This window comes from Pinus tabuliformis, chromosome 3_2, assembly GCF_031772625.1.
Source record: "Pinus tabuliformis cultivar Carrire ecotype Pingquan chromosome 3_2, CPIR1, whole genome shotgun sequence".
Lineage (NCBI taxonomy): Eukaryota > Viridiplantae > Streptophyta > Pinopsida > Pinales > Pinaceae > Pinus > Pinus tabuliformis.
This window is the reverse complement of record NC_142302.1, coordinates 507377303-507393664: the sequence shown is the minus strand read 5'-3', so window position 1 is coordinate 507393664 and position 16362 is coordinate 507377303. Positions and strand designations below refer to the sequence as shown.

The 16362-nt window shown below is 36.3% G+C and overlaps 1 pseudogene; it reads right to left on the bottom strand.

Moving 5' to 3' along the window:
- Window positions 1-755: 755 nt before the first annotated feature.
- LOC149181539 (cationic amino acid transporter 1 pseudogene) lies at window positions 756-1160 on the bottom strand (annotated as a pseudogene).
- Between the last annotated feature and the right edge of the window lie 15202 nt (window positions 1161-16362).

The window sequence follows — 16362 nt, the reverse complement described above, 5'->3', positions numbered from 1 at the left end:
ACGCAACAATGCTAGGTGCATAATGTGTGCCTTCAGAAATTCTCTGCACCTGCTGGGAAATCAATGTTGTTTATGGGTTTTCAGCTGGAAGTGGAACGCTCTACAAAAGGTTTATCCAACTGGTTTATCCCACATCACTGAGAATGAGTGATAGTGGAGAACACTTGACTTTTCTTCGTTGCTAGTACCTCATCAGGATTAACACCTTTTCTTGGTTCCTTACCAAACAATTCAGCAACTAATTTTTGAACCTTAGGGACCCTAGTCATTCCTCCCACCAACAATACTTCATCCAACTCCCTAGGAGTCAGATCAGCATCCTTCATACAATCCTTACATGGTTGCCTTGTTCTTTTGATCAAATGATTCACACGAATTTCAAATTTTGACCGAGTCAACTGAATATTTAAATGTTTTGCACCAGAGGCATCTGATGTGATGAAAGGTAGATTAATATCTGTCGAGGTGGTTGAAGAAAGCTCAATCTTAGCTTTCTCAGCCACTTCTTGCAACCTCTGCACAGCAAGCCTATCTTTCGATAAATCGATGCCTTTACCTACAAGACAGTAAAAAGACTTGAAAAAAGAGACAGGTAATAACAAGTTTGGGACCAAAAGCAACATGTGATAGTTGAACTACTACAAAATATTTCATCGTATCCATTTGATTACCTCCCAAACACACCATTTGATATTTCAAGGATATAAATGTCAAATGTTCCTCCCTCGAGATCATAAACAGCCACTAAACCTTCCTTATTGTTTATCCCATATGACAGAGCAACAGCAGTAGGAGGGTGGGAAGATATGTTTCCTTGCAATGTGGTTCAGATACCTGTCCTGGCCTACAACAGCCACCATTATGACAATGGCCATGTCCTCAAGGGCTCCAAGGGTTATTATGTATTTTGCCCAATCGATTCCCACCTTTGTGAAAACTACATAGAATGCAGCATCAGGATCAATGGTTTTGTAACTATGCATCAGGCATAATGTCATAACCATGAGACAATAGACCATTATGACGACCACCATGGATCCAATCAGTCCAATAGGAATGCCCTTTGCAGGATTTTTGGTTTCTTCTGCCATCGTTGTGACTTCATCGAAACCAAGGTATGTGAAAAACATAACCGTAACTGATGTGAAAATACCCGTCATTCTGTAAGGCATAGATCAATTCCAATGACATCACTTCTAGTTCCCTTCAAATTGTGGGAAACAAAAATGACAAATTAGTACAGATGGCGAATTTTTTTTCTGCTGAATGCATCTATCACATGGAAGAAGAGTATGTCTAATGGCTAGATAATGAAAATACAATTTTCCCTTTTATATGGAAGCAGTTAATACTAAATCACAGATAGCCAAAGTCCATTGGCTCTAAACTAGTAATCAGTGTTGCTCAAAATCAATTTAAAGCTTAATTTGATATTCTTCAAATCTGAATTCCAACTTGAACATCATCAATACCCTGAACCTAGAGGGAAGCTTTGTTTCTTCCCATGTTTTCCCGTGAAAATGATGATGACAACTTATCACAATGTCAGTAAACATAGCTGCAGCCTGCATGGTTCATTTCATGAACCCTTTGACATTCAAAGTTCAAGGTTTGCAGGATATGGTAGCCCAGCCATTTCAGCACCCTTTGTAGGTGAAAAAAATAGTACACTAATTAAACCATCCAACAGCATCAGAATCCAGGTCTGTTACAATTAGCTTCACTCTTGCATGCATAAATATTCTCTATTTCTTTCAGGGAGGGGTAGTGTTAAATAGATACAGCTCCTAGAGTTTCCCATATGCAAATATTAATGCTCCTAGATTTCTGAATTCTGAGACCAGTGATGTATGGTCTGCTTTTAATATAACTCCCTGCACAAGAAGCTTAACAAGGATATTTTCAACTTGAAAAAGAATTTGCTTATCCAATTTTGTGTTGATTGTCCCCCCTAGATAGTCTTCAATATTGGTGAAATGTTGGATTAAAGAAAACTTCTCAAGGCCTATTTTTGTATTATGTTTGAAAATAAACTGGATCTTTCATCAAGGACATTGATTTTGAGGTAAATATTTGTTTACAATCCAAAAGCAATTTTCAGAAATTTCATAACAGAATTTGAAAGTTTCTGTTTCATCTCATTTAAGTTACATTGTAGATTTCCCAATGCAGCTTTGGAATTTTTTGCTGAGAAGTGTATCTCCATTGGTAAAAGTTTTAAGCTTTAGTTTTGCATCATTATCTTCACCAGTAGGAGAAACTTTTGAGTTTCTTCTTAGCAACTTGTTCCCCATTTTCTTATGTGAAAATCTCAAACTGTGCTCAAAAAAATAAATGAAAACTTCACCATAACAAATACCTTCGTGAGGATCAAACTGAAGGCATACTTGAAGCCCTAATCTTGAAACAAGTTGTTATTTGGCATTTCCATTGTCTGTCAAAAAAACTACAACTTTTGATCTGCTTGAGTCCAGGGAAGGAGAGGGGTCAGGGGTCCATAGCTGTAAGCATTTTTTTATGAGGGAGGTGTGCAATTAACATTCTATTTCCATGTAAGAAGAAGTATTTTTGAGGAAACAACTAATTGCAAACCCCCTTCTTCCGTTAAATCTTTAAAAACTATCAAATTACATTTAAGCTAAGCCACTAGAAATGCTATCTATACAACTTTGTTAATTAATATCATATTTGAACAATTATACATACCTATAACAATTAGAATTATTTTTTATTTACTTTAATATAAGTTGAGCATTTAATGTTTATTTCCCCGTGAATATCTGCTACATTTTTACCTTTTCATGTGCTTCGACATAAGTGGTTGATGTTATGGGATTTGGCATTTGAAGTCGTTGGATCTTTAAATATTATGTATGATAAAGATTTTGCATTTGAAGTGGTTGATATTTAAATATTATGTATGTTGATAAAGTAGACATGGATCTTTCAGTAAATGTAGTTGTAATTTGACAATAACCTTTGTTGCATAGTGTAATTGTGCCAACGGTTATACCAATAAATGGATGACTCATTGTATGGAAGCTCAAGATTTGTTGATCACTTTGACCAATGTAGACTTTCCACAATCAAATAGCTCACTGGAAGTCAACATTGTCATGCCACTTGATAGACGTAAGATTGGCATAGCTACTTACTTCTCAACTGACAACATACTATTTTTTATAGACATTGTGAATGACATGGATATTTCACCTTGACATAAATCATCATACAAAAGATGGCAAAGTCCATCAAACAATTGTATTGGCAAACTAAATATCATTTGAAATTAAGGGTCGTCAATACTAACATGAAAGTTGTAGTGGTTCCACCAATCCACTGACTGAGGCTTGACAAAGGACTCGGTTGCAACTTTTCCATCCCAGTCTAACATGCTCAGTTTAGATGATGTAAGAATACATTGCTCTAAAATAGAGTTTACAACAACAATATCCATTGTTGTATCCTCTTCTATATCTTCATTAGGGTATTAATTGACCTCTTTGACTATTGTGGAGTGAGGGGGAGCATTCTTAAGAAACCCTGTCATTTTCAAGGTCACATAAATATGTTAACAATTTGTTTTCCCTTCATCCAATTCTTCTAAGCATTTTTAATGCATTCATTTTGTTATAAAGATAAGGACTACTTTTCATTTTCATTATGTCTTTCAACTACTTTCTTTATCAAGTTATATTGCTTTCCAAAGCGATTTTTTCATTTTCAATTCCTTTGTCATTTCCAAAAATGACTTGTTATTAGAGATTTGATATTTGTTTGGCAAGACAATGCGAGAGCCTATTGTTTTAATATATCTATTTTGTTGGAAACAATCATTTTCAGTTTTTGCTCATCTCATCAATATTTTTTGCAAATCTATAGATAAGAGCAATAGGAAAAATTGCTAAAGTAATTGAGTTTCTGTGAAGACAATTGTACAAGGAAACTCTGGTAAGAAATTGGAAATGATGGAAGAAATAATAGATGTTAACAGTTACAAATATAAATTACAATGCATTGTGCCTAACAACATTGATCGTGTATTAAAAAGAAATGGTCCCTTTAGACTAGATGCATTTTCATATACTGTAGGGGATTGTCTACTTGACTCATTCGAAGTGCTTCTACATTTTCGTTATACTTCAAATCAACTACAAAATGGGTTAATAGAACATTTTCTTTTTTGCTTAAACAATAATGATGTTGCAACAATAGAGTCATATGAATATGAACTAGCATCTGACTTCCTATACAATTTACATGGAATTAATGATATTGGTACATATCTTCATAAAATGCGTTGTTCTGCATCTACAAATATAAAGGAGTCTAAACGAGGGCTATGGGGGGATACCTTTTACATACGTTGGTTAGCTAAATGGCTAAATATATCAATTGCAATTTGGTCATTAACAAGATAGACAAGACATTTTCTTTTTAATCAACATGAAAATACAATTCCATATTGCATCCTCTTCCATGATGCAAATCCTGTTAGTGGTCATTATGAACCATTACATTACCAAGAATTCCCAATATGCATTTCTAAACAATCTAATATCTACTTGTCATCTATTTGAAAAGATATTCAAAGCCATTGCATGCATATTGCACATAATATGCTTTTAAATGAATTAACGATGGAAAAACAAATGACATCTAATTGCGGTGACAGTCTCTTTAATGCAATTTGCTATTCAGTAGCAATGAAATTTGATGCACAGTGTTTGTGACTTTACATTGTCTAATCTTTTTGCAATGCACTTATGCATAAGAATCAACAAGCATTGAATTGCATTGTTTAGAGAAATACCTAATAGTTGATGTGATACACTATGCAATGAATAACAAATGGCAACAATATCTCATAAATATGGCAATGCCATATGAAAAAGGGCAAGTAGAGGGTGGACCATTCTATTTACAATGGATATCTGTCATATTCAAAGTGAACATCCAACTATGGTCCTCTGTTGCTAATGCGTTTTTCAGTTACAGTTTTGCTCATTCGAGATGAAATCATCTTGTCAACATCATGTCATTCAAAACAGATACATTACATATTCACTATCAGGCAATGATACAAAAACAATATGATCACAATTCTCAACAAGTGTACATGGAAGCAAAAGAGGATTGATCCAAATTGGATCCTTAAACATTTCCATGACTATTTCAAATTACATTAGGCTTCAAAATCTTATGAATAATGAGCTTATAAAAAATGACCTCTGGACAATGGCAATTTGTGGCCAGCATGTAACAACGAGGACCGTCGGTCAAAGCGCACTGGCCGTTGGCCCATGGACACCATGCATGGACGTAAATTGGAAATCAAAAGCCCAGATCCAAAAACAGAGGCAGTTTCTGATACACAACATGTATCGCATGGAAAAACTTTCAGTAATGGAAAGCTCTGAGTGCTTGGTCATGAGGAAAACAAGAAACCGTGTGGAAACTGTCAGAAGGCAAGTACCGCGCCCAAAATCGGCAGGATATATCACGTGCACTTCGAGCAGTAAGTGGGTTTGGCCGAGTTCAGTGCGATGCCACACACTAGGTGACATGCGTCCAGCGAATGAGAGAGAAAACCACTTACATCGCATGAGTAACGGTCGAGCAACTTACCCGCGCAATATAGATGGAGACCGTAGGATTTGGAGGCTCCAGATCAACGACAGAGAATCAACTTGATGGAAGACCGGATTTGACAGGGAAATAGAATGAGTTACATGAGATTTGAGGTCCAACGTGACGGATGAGTTGGCAGAGGAATTAGTTTCACAGGCGATCTTCGAGCAACAGAAATAACAACTGTTCAAAGACAACTGACACTCAGTTTGTGGGGAAACGAGTGGCCACCTCTCTGTGAAGCATTACACAGTGATGATGATGCAGAGCAAGGGAATTCTAGCGGACAGAGGCAAGTGATCTAGACAGCCAGAAAGTGGAAATGAACAGTCAGGGAGCAGATTGGCCTTAATCTACAAACAGACAAAGAGCAAAGGAGATAGAAGTAGAGAAAGAAGTGAATTACAGCGAACAGAGAAGCTGAGATGACCTGTAGAGCAGATGCAGCATCGAGCAGATAGAACGGAGAGAGTTCGAGAGTCTTTGAACCCCAGAGAAGGATTGGGAGGTTCAAGCAACTCCTCTGTGTATACCTGTCAGGTATTGAGTACCAAATCAGACTCATACCACTGAGACCAGTTGAGGTCAAGACTTGGTAAGGGGGAGTCTGTGTACTCTAGAGGCTTGGGGAATCCAAGTACCACCCTACTGAGCATCATCTATTAAGTGAGACTCAAATTGAGCTCCTTATTGTAAAAACTCTGCTTTAAGACACAATACAAAAGGCCACCACTGAAGGCTGGACTAGGAGACATAGCCCAGGAGGATTGGGTGAACTCCTTATTAAATTTGTTGTGTTTTTATATTTGCTTATTGTGTTTCTCTTACTGTTTCAAGTGCCTATGTGTTTTGCAATCTTATCGATCCATTGCTTAAAATAACATAGGCACACCCCAACACATGGGTCTATAATACCTTCATTAATTAACTGAGATCATTCACGAGTGATTTTCAGATCAAGTGGTATCAGAGCTTCTAGGTTGTTTAAGGTCAAACAAGTTTGTGCTGGATTTTGTTGTTGAATGCTTACTATATCAAAGATAAATTAGGAGAAGGAGAGTTGTTTAAAACTAACCTGGAGATTGGAAGAGTCTATCCTTAGAAGAAAATGTCAGAAGAAAGTCCCTTGGGACTAGATCGCCAATTTATAGATAGTTTCCTAGCCATGAGGTCCATGGTAGAGGAAATATATAAGGACTTTAGGAAACATAAAGATGAAGATGAAGCAAGCTCCAAACAAGATAAAGGAGAAGAAGAGCCTCTCCTCCATGACCACTCAAAAGGAAAAGGGAAATAAGAAAGCTTTCTCACACCTCCTAATAGCCCTAAACATAAAAAGAAGACATATTTGATTAAATTAGATGTTAAATTTGATTTACCAATATATGATGGAGACCTGAATGCAGAGAAGCTGGATATTTGGATCAGATAAATTGATGTTTATTGCAGAGTGTAGAGTATCGACTTAGACAAGAGTAAGATTCAGCTGGCCAGCCTACGCCTCGGAGGCACTGCCTTGGTATCGTGGGAAGGCAGGACCCAAGCTGACATGAAGAAACATGGTAAGATTCTTTCTGTCTGGAGTGAATTTGTTTCTGCAATCAAAAATCAGTTCTATCCACTAGCTTACATGTAGCAAGCCATGATGAGCTGGTAAACTCTTCGCCAATTGAAAGGGCAAAGTGTGCAAGGTTACACCCAAGAATTTAGGAAGAGAGCTTTGATTCTAGGAATTTCATTAGACTCACTTGAGACTCTGTTGAAGTACATAGGTGGTCTACATAGCTACATGAGGCACACTATCTTCATGTTTAATCCCACTAGTATAGATGAGGTATCTGCTCAAGCTACGCATCTAGAAGCTAGAGGAAAGAATGGGAGCCCAGAAGTTGGAGGATCATCCAAGCCCATTGCAAACAAGAATAAGGAGAAAAGAAAATAGAAATGGAAATAAAGGAAGGCCAATACTGCAAAAAAGGCAAAGTCTTCATGCACTCACTATAAAAAGGATGGGCATGATGATGAACACTGCTGGATTTTGCATCTGGAGCTGGGACCTAAGAAGTTCGAGGGCAAGAAGAAGAAGACTGTTGTAGCTATTCAGAAAGATTTGGGGTGGGACTCAGGAGATGAAACAACCATTGCAGCCACGGGTATAAAAGGTAAATATTCTGAATCATCTACTAGTAATTCTGCACAATCTATTAATGATGAAGAAAATGAGAGAAAAAGACATGAGCTTTTCCATATTCGAGTTATTTCCAAGCATCAAAAGATTGATACTTTGTTTGATAGTCACTCACAAGTAAATTTAATTTCTGAAGCAATTGTAAAGAAGTTAGGATTACTGACTACACCTCACAAGAAACCATACCCATTAGGTTAGTTAAGTGATAAAGCATAACTACAAGTGACTAGACAATGTAAACTTAAGTTTTCTTTTGGGTCAACATTTGTAGATGAGGTTGAGTTAGATATAGTTCCTCTGGATATATGTGGAATTGTCTCAGGAAGTCCTTACTTGTATGATAGAAAAGCTATTTTCCATAGAGCTGAGAACAAGTATCTACTCGTTAAATATGGAATCGAATACTTTGTAAGAGCTCATAAGCTTGACAATAATTATACTCTCATAAACTCAGGGCAGATGAAATGAATTGTAAATTCATGCAAACAATTTTTACTGATGGTTGTAAAGGAAAAGAAACCTGATAAAACCAATGTATTTGAGGGCTGTGATGCTAAACAACAAGCTGTTTTAGAAAAAGTTGTTTCAGAGTATGATATCTTGTTTCAAGAACCTAAAGGTCTGCCACCCAAAAAGGAAATAGTGCATGATATTAATTTGCAACAATATGCTCCATTGCCTAACATCGGAATGTACAGGTTGTCCGCTTTAGAGAATGCAAAAATCAAGAAGCAGGTGCAAGATTTTGCTTGAGAAGGGGTTCATCAGACCTAGCACATCACCATGTGGGTCTCCAATCGTTTTGGTGAGAAAGAAAGATGGCTTGTGGAGAATGTGCATTGATTACCAAGCACTGAATAAAATAACGATAAAAAATTGTTATCCCCTTCCTCGCATAGATGGTTTATTAGATCAACTAAAAGAAGTTGTTTATCTTTCCAAGTTAGACTTGCATTGTGGATATCATCAGATCAGAGTTGCAGAACAAGATGCATGGAAGACTACTTTCAAAACAAAGCAGGGATTGTATGAGTGGCTGGTTATGCCTTTTGGCTTAACTAATGCTCCTGCTACTTTCATGAGAATAATGAATGATGTACTCAGACCTTTTCTTGATGATTTTGTTATTGTATATCTGGATGACATTCTTATATTTAGCAAAACGTGGCAAGAACATTTAAAGCATGTTAAGCAGACACTAGGTGTTTTGAAAAGAGAAAAGCTTTATGTTAAACTCTCAAAATGTGAATTCGGCAAAACATCTTTGAATTATTTGGGTCATATAGTAGGGGGTGGTGAATTGAAGATAGATCCCTCTAAAGTTGCAGTCATTGTAAACTGGCCTAAAACCAAATATGCTACAGAAGTGAGAAGCTTCTTAGGAGTAGCACAATATTGGAGAAAGTTCATTTCTAGCTTTTCCTTAATTGCAGCTCCCTTACATGCTTTAACAGGATTGAACAAGGTGTTTCAGTGGGGAGGCAAACAACAAAAAGCCTTCGACACCTTGAAAGAAAAGATTAGTACAACACCAGTACTAGCACTACCTGATCTTCAAAGACCATTTGAGATCCAAACAGATTCCAGTGACTATGCCATGGTAGCAGTGTTGATACAACACAGTAAACCCATATGTTATCATTCTAAGACATTTAATTCTGTAGTAGTTAACTATCCCACATATGATAAAGAATCGTATGCATTAGTACAGAGTGTGAAAAAGTGGAGACATTACTTAATGGACAAAAAGACAGTTATACATACTAATCATCAACCACTTCAATATCTACACTCCCAAACTAAGTTGCAGCAATCAAGACACTATAGATGGATGGGTTTTCTACAACAGTTTCATTTAGTCATCAGATATAAAAAGGGCATACACAATAAAGTTGTAGATATGTTATCTAGACCTATTATAAATGCATCCACTATACTTAAGCATAATTTAGTACTGCATGAGAGCTACATTGAACTATATGCTCAATATATAGATTTTAAAGATGTATATGCAACTTTAAGTCAAGGAAAATGAATAGAAGAATTGGATTATCATGTTAAGGATCGACTCTTGTATCATTGTGGGAAGCTATGCATTCCACAAACTGAAAGAGTAAAGATAATTCGAGAAGCACACACTTCTCTAATATCAAGTCACTTTGGGGTAAGTAAAATGGTTGCACAACTGCAAAGATTTTGTTATTGGCCAAAAATGAATGAGACAGTTTCTAGATATGTAAGATGGTGTACCATGTGTGCTAAAAGCAAGCCCAGAAATAGAAAAATAGGCTTGTACACTGCACTACCAGTTCCTTCTCATCCTTGGTAAAGTGTTTCCATGGACTTTGTTGGAGGACTGCCTAAATCGAGGATAGGTCATGACTATTTATATGTTGTTGTGGATAGGTTCAGCAAAATGTGTATTTTGATACCCTGTAATAAACAAATTATAGCTGAACAAACTACGAAGTTGTTCTTTCAGCATGTATGGGTTCATTTTGGATTACCCACTTCAATTGTATCAGATCGAGACACCCGATTTGTTGGGAAGTTTTGGTTGAGTTTGTGGGAACTGATGGACACCAAACTGAGGAAAAGCACAACCTTTCATACATAGACAGATGGCTAGACAGAAGTGGTCAATAAGACAGTGATCCAGTTGCTCAGAGGCTATTGCAGCAAGCATCCCAAACCTTGGGATTAACATTTGTGTTATGTGCAGCATGCTTACAACCGAGCAAAACATTCTTCTACACAGAGATCTCCTTTTGAGACGTGTTTTGGTTTCACACCAAGGTCTCCCTTGGATTTTGTCTTTGGTAAAGACATAGAAGTTGATGGACACAGTGATGTGGAAAAGGAAACCAAGTTCATTGAACAAATCCAAGAGATTCACTAGGCAATACAGGAACAACTGGAAGAAAGCCAAGCCAAATACAAGGAAAGGCATGACAAGCATCTGGTGGAGCATAGTTTCCAAGTTGGTGATCAAGTTTGGCTGTATATCAGCAAGGACAGAATGCAAGGTGAAGGTAAAAAGCTAAAGCCAATAAGGTATGTACCTCTCAAGATACTTGAGAAAATTGGTGAGAATGCTTTTCACCTTGATATACCAGCTTACATGCACATCTACTCAGTCGTTAATGCAGACAACTTGAGACTATTTGAACCTTCATTAATTGACGATCCCGAAGAGTAGAGTCAATCGCCTTCTATTGATGATATGTTACCTAAATATCTCAATGAATTGCAGGAAGACACATTTTTGGACAGGAAGGTGAGGACAACGTGCAGGGGAGATGTTAAGTACCTCAGGATTGGACTCAAGGGTTCCAAGCCCAACAGTGAAAAATGGATAGAGATTGGACAAGTGAGATAGCTATATCCTCACTTAGTCAATGCTTGAAAAACAACTTTTGGTGGTCCAAAAGATTTTTCAGTGGGAAGGCCGTGATTCGAATTGGATCCTTAAACATTTCCATGACTACTTCAAATTATGTTAGGCTTCCAAATCTTACGAATAACAAGCTTATTAGAAATGACCTCTAGACAATGGCAATTTGTGGCCAGCAAGAAATAACGAGGACCCTCGGTCAAAGCGCACTGACCGTTGGCCCATGGAGACCGCACATGGATGCAAATTGACAATTGGAAGCCCAGATCCAAAAACAGAGGCAGTTTCTGGTATGTGATTAGCTCAAAGCATTAATCATGTATCGCAGGGCAAAAATCTCAGTAAAGGAAAGCCCCGAGCACTCGGTCACAAGGAAAACAGGAAATCATGCAAAAACCATTAGAAGGCGGGTCACTCGCCCAAAACCAGTAGGATATCGGGTGCACTTCGAGTGGTAAGCTGGTTTGGCAGAGTTCAGATTGATGCCACACACCGGGTGACACGCGTCTACTGGATGAGAGAGAAAACTACTTACATTGCATGAGTAATTGTCAAACAAATTACCAACGCGATATAGATGGAGACTGTAGGATTTGGAGGCTCCAGATTAGTGGTGGAGAATCAACCTGATGGACGACCGGATTTGACAGGGAAATAGACTAAGGTACATGAGATTTGAGGTCCTACGTGACCGATGAGTTGGCAGAAGAATTAGTTTTGCAGGCGATTTTGGAGCTATAGAAATAACATCTGTTCAAAGAGAACTGACACTCAGTTTGTGGGGAAACAGGTGGCCACCTCTCTGTGAAGCTTTACACAGCAATGATAACACAGAGCAGGGGAATTCCAGTGGATAGAGGCAGGCGACCTAGAGAGCCGGGAAGCAGAAATGAACAGTCAGGGAGAAGATTAGCATTAAGCCATGAACAGACAAAGAGTAGAGGAGACAGAAGTAGAGAAATAAGTGAATTGCAGAGAACAGAGAAGCCAAGCTAACATGCAGAGCAAAGGTAGCATCGAGCAGACAGAACGGAGAGAGTCTGAGAGTCTGTGAACTCCAGGGAAGGCTTGAGAGGTTCAAGCAACTCCTCTGTGTATACCTGTCAGGTATTGAGTACCAAATCAGACTCATACCACTGAGACCTGTTGAGGTCAAGACTCGGTAAGGGGGAGTCTGTGTACTCTAGAGGCTTGGGGAATCCAAGTGCCACCATAGTAAGCATCATCTGTTAAGCGAGACTCAAATTGAGCTCCTTATTCTAAAAACTCTGCTTTAAGACACAATACAAAAGGCCACCACTAAAGCTTAGACCAGGAGACGTAGCCCGAGAGGATTGGGTGAACTCCTTATTAAATTTGTTGTGTTTTTCTATTTGCTTACTGTGTTTCTCTTACTGTTTCAAGTGCCTATGTGTTTTGCAATCTTATCGATCCGTTGGTTTAAATAACATAGGCACACCCGAGCACATGGGTCTATAATACCTTCATTAATTAACTGAGATCATTCACGAGTGATTTTCAGATCAAGGATTGTAATCAATTGTGTTATAATCACATACTAGAAAAACAACAATGTATATCTCAAGTACATTTTAACAATAATATTGAATTTGAGATAACATCTCATTTAGAACGCATGCATCCAACTAAGTGTTGTAGGCTCAATTATCACAAAATGAAGCAATTCATACATACAAGAAGCAAATGCAATGATGTACATAACAATGATAACATATTTTGTCATAAGCATGTACTAGAAAATCAACAATCTACTTCTCACATACATCTCAATAACAACATTGAATTTGAAATAACATCTCATTTACAACAATTGACAAAGAGTCATAAGCTTACTTATCACCTAATGAATCCATTAATATGTACAAGAGGCAAATGCAATGACATATGCAACAATGATAACATATTTCCAAATAAGCATCTACTAAAAGCAAAAAAAATTATCTCTTTCCCAGATACATTTGAACAACAACATTGAATATGAGATAGCATATGATTCACAACAAGTGAGTCTGACTACGTGTTCAAGGCTTAATTATCACAAAATAAAACAATTCATGTGTACAAGAAGTAGATGCAATGAAATATCCAATAATGATTTCAAAACAACCAGACATGCGCATGATGAAACTATGAAAATTGCATATAAAGCAAAAAATAAGACAAGAATGACATTTCTTGGATTAAAACAAATATTGCACAACATTGGAAACAATAAGAATGCTACAATAAGGAAACAAATCCATCCAAGCAAGAAAGATACAAAATACATTTATATGAAACAAGTCGAAGACATGCCTAGGAATACATGTGCAGTTTGTACCAAATTGCATTTTGCAAAAAATATCACATGCTTCACTAGAGAACTGCAAGAAAAGCATATGAATTTGACATTGAACAATAAGAAATTTAGCAATGAAAACATATGTGTTGCTTGCAAAAGAGCACCTCAAAATGGAAAGCTTCCAAAATTTGCAACACCTGAACAAATAAGATGTAACATGCCATTACCAACTATAAATACACTTTCAGATTTAGAAGGAAGACTTGTGTCACTAAGAATTGCATTTGCACAATTCAGACAATGGGGATATAAGCGATCACAGATTGGCCTAACAGTATCAATTTTCAATGTACCAGTTCATATGGACATTGTGCAAAAAGCATTTCCACAAGTGATACAATGACAGTTGCAGTTGCATTGAAAATACGATTGCAATACAAAAATGCATACCAAATAGGTAAAGTACGTCTAATTATTGTCAATAAAGCATTGAACGAACTATGTTCCAGAAGTCTATATAAGGCTGAGAACATTTGTATAAATGAGAATTGGACCCATGTTTTACAAGAAAATAATGAATACATCATACAAAATGCAAACAATGACAATGAAAGTGATACAAACAGTGATACAAATAATGAAGCACCTACTGAAACATTGGTACATGGATTAATAGAGTCACAAAACATCTATGATTTGCAAGACAAGATTATTGAACTTGCACTTGCTGAAGGACAACGACAACTGGGGATTTTCAAGGACAAATATGTAGAAGAAATGAACTTTCCAACATTATTCTATGGTGATGTGCATGATGATGACATCAAAAATAGGTTTAGCTACCAAAGAATTGTGCAATGGGAATTGTTACAAGCAAGTGGTGACTTCTCATATCACACAACAAATTTGTTTTTCAAGACAATGTGAATAATTACTGATAAAGTGCTTTCCTGCATATGGGTACGAATAAGAAAAGGGAAACTAAGAGGGAGAAAAATATTAGCAAGAGATGTCAAGTATCGAGAAAATTTGGAAAAATTATTGAAATCTGATATTGGATACATAGATTTCAAAAACATTTGCATATCTCCTGATCATTTGGAACAAATTAAAAAAAAAAAACATATTTGCAATGATACGACAATTGGGGCCTCCAACTTTCTTTGTGACATTTACAAGTGCAGAACATTGATGGAAACCATTAGTAGATACATTGGTCACATTGTTTAGAAATAAAGCAAGTAAAAATGATATTGATACATTAGAAGATGATGACATTGATTACCTTATAAGAAAATATCTAGTCACATGTAGACAATACTATAGACATAGAATTAATGTTGTAAAGTGAATGATATGTCATGATACTACATTCTTTGGAAAAATATATGATTACTATTTCATAACAGAGTTTCAAAATAGAGGAACCAAACATGAACATGGACTGTTATGAATAGAAAATGCTCCCATATATGGAAAACAAAGCAATCCATAAATTGAGGAGTTTCTTGAAAATTACATAACTTGTGACTCAGGTCATTTGGAGCCAGATGTTGCTAAATTGCATAAATATCACCATACGAGAAGCTGTAAGAAGCGAAAAAATTCAAACTGTAGATACAATTTCCCCATGCCACCAATGAAATCAACAATGATCATTGAACCAACCAATGTACCGAATAAAAAACTCACAGAGAAATCAATATCTGTTTTGGCATTTTTGGAGCAAACAAACTAAAATGATTTAATAACCCATGACAATTTCTTGGTAGAAATAGGACTAACAGAAAGTGAGTACATACAGCTATTACAATGTACAATAAAGTAATCAACAATTTTCCTGAAAGGAAAACCTTCTCGCATTTGGAATAACAGTTTTGCAAAGGATATGCCTACTATATGGAATGCAAATACAAATGCACAATTTGTGCTAAATGCATATGCCGCAGCATCATATTGTAGTTCATATATGACAAAAATTGATAAGTCTATGACAAATGCATTTAGAAGAATACGCAAAGAACATGAGAAAAATGAAATTGATGCTATGAAAATGATTCGTAAACTCGGAAATTCATTACTTAATCTCCAACAAATGTCAGTGCAACAAGCAGTACATATAGCACTTTCGTTTCCATTGAGTTGTAGTTCAAGAGAATGTATATTCATAAACACATCTCCAGTTGATGAACGGACATTTATGCTTGAACTGCCTATTCTCTTGAACCAAGAACCTGATGATTCAGTGGATGTGATGTGCCACTCCATTATTGACTACTACATCAGATGCCCAAGTTCCATTAGCAAAATTTGCCTTGCAGAATTTGTATCAAATTACAAGAAAGATGGCACACACATATCAAAAAGGAAAAAACCAAATGTTATACGATTTGTCAAATATAACAAATACAATGATGTTGAAAAATTTTGTAGAGAGAAATTATTATTATATATGCCATTTGAAAAATATAAAAATACATTGAAACAAGACTTGCTTACATGGCAAGCTGCATATACACTACATGAAAAAATAGTTCAGACCAATGAAGCTAAATTTACATATAACATCAATCCAACATGGGATGATTTAGAGACTGAAATAAATGAAAAATTTAGTTCTTTGAATACCAATCAAATAAATATGTGAAACCAAGAAAAAAATTCCCATTATGAGGAATATGATTTGCAATCAGACTTGCAATTTCCAAAACAATTTGAGATGAAGAAAAAATCAATCTTGGATTTCAAATAACTGCTCATCCATTTTTAATGGAGAAAAATGAGTATTACAAAATCAGAAGAATGTTGAACAAAGAGAAACAAGCAATTGTAAAAGATGTTGGAATA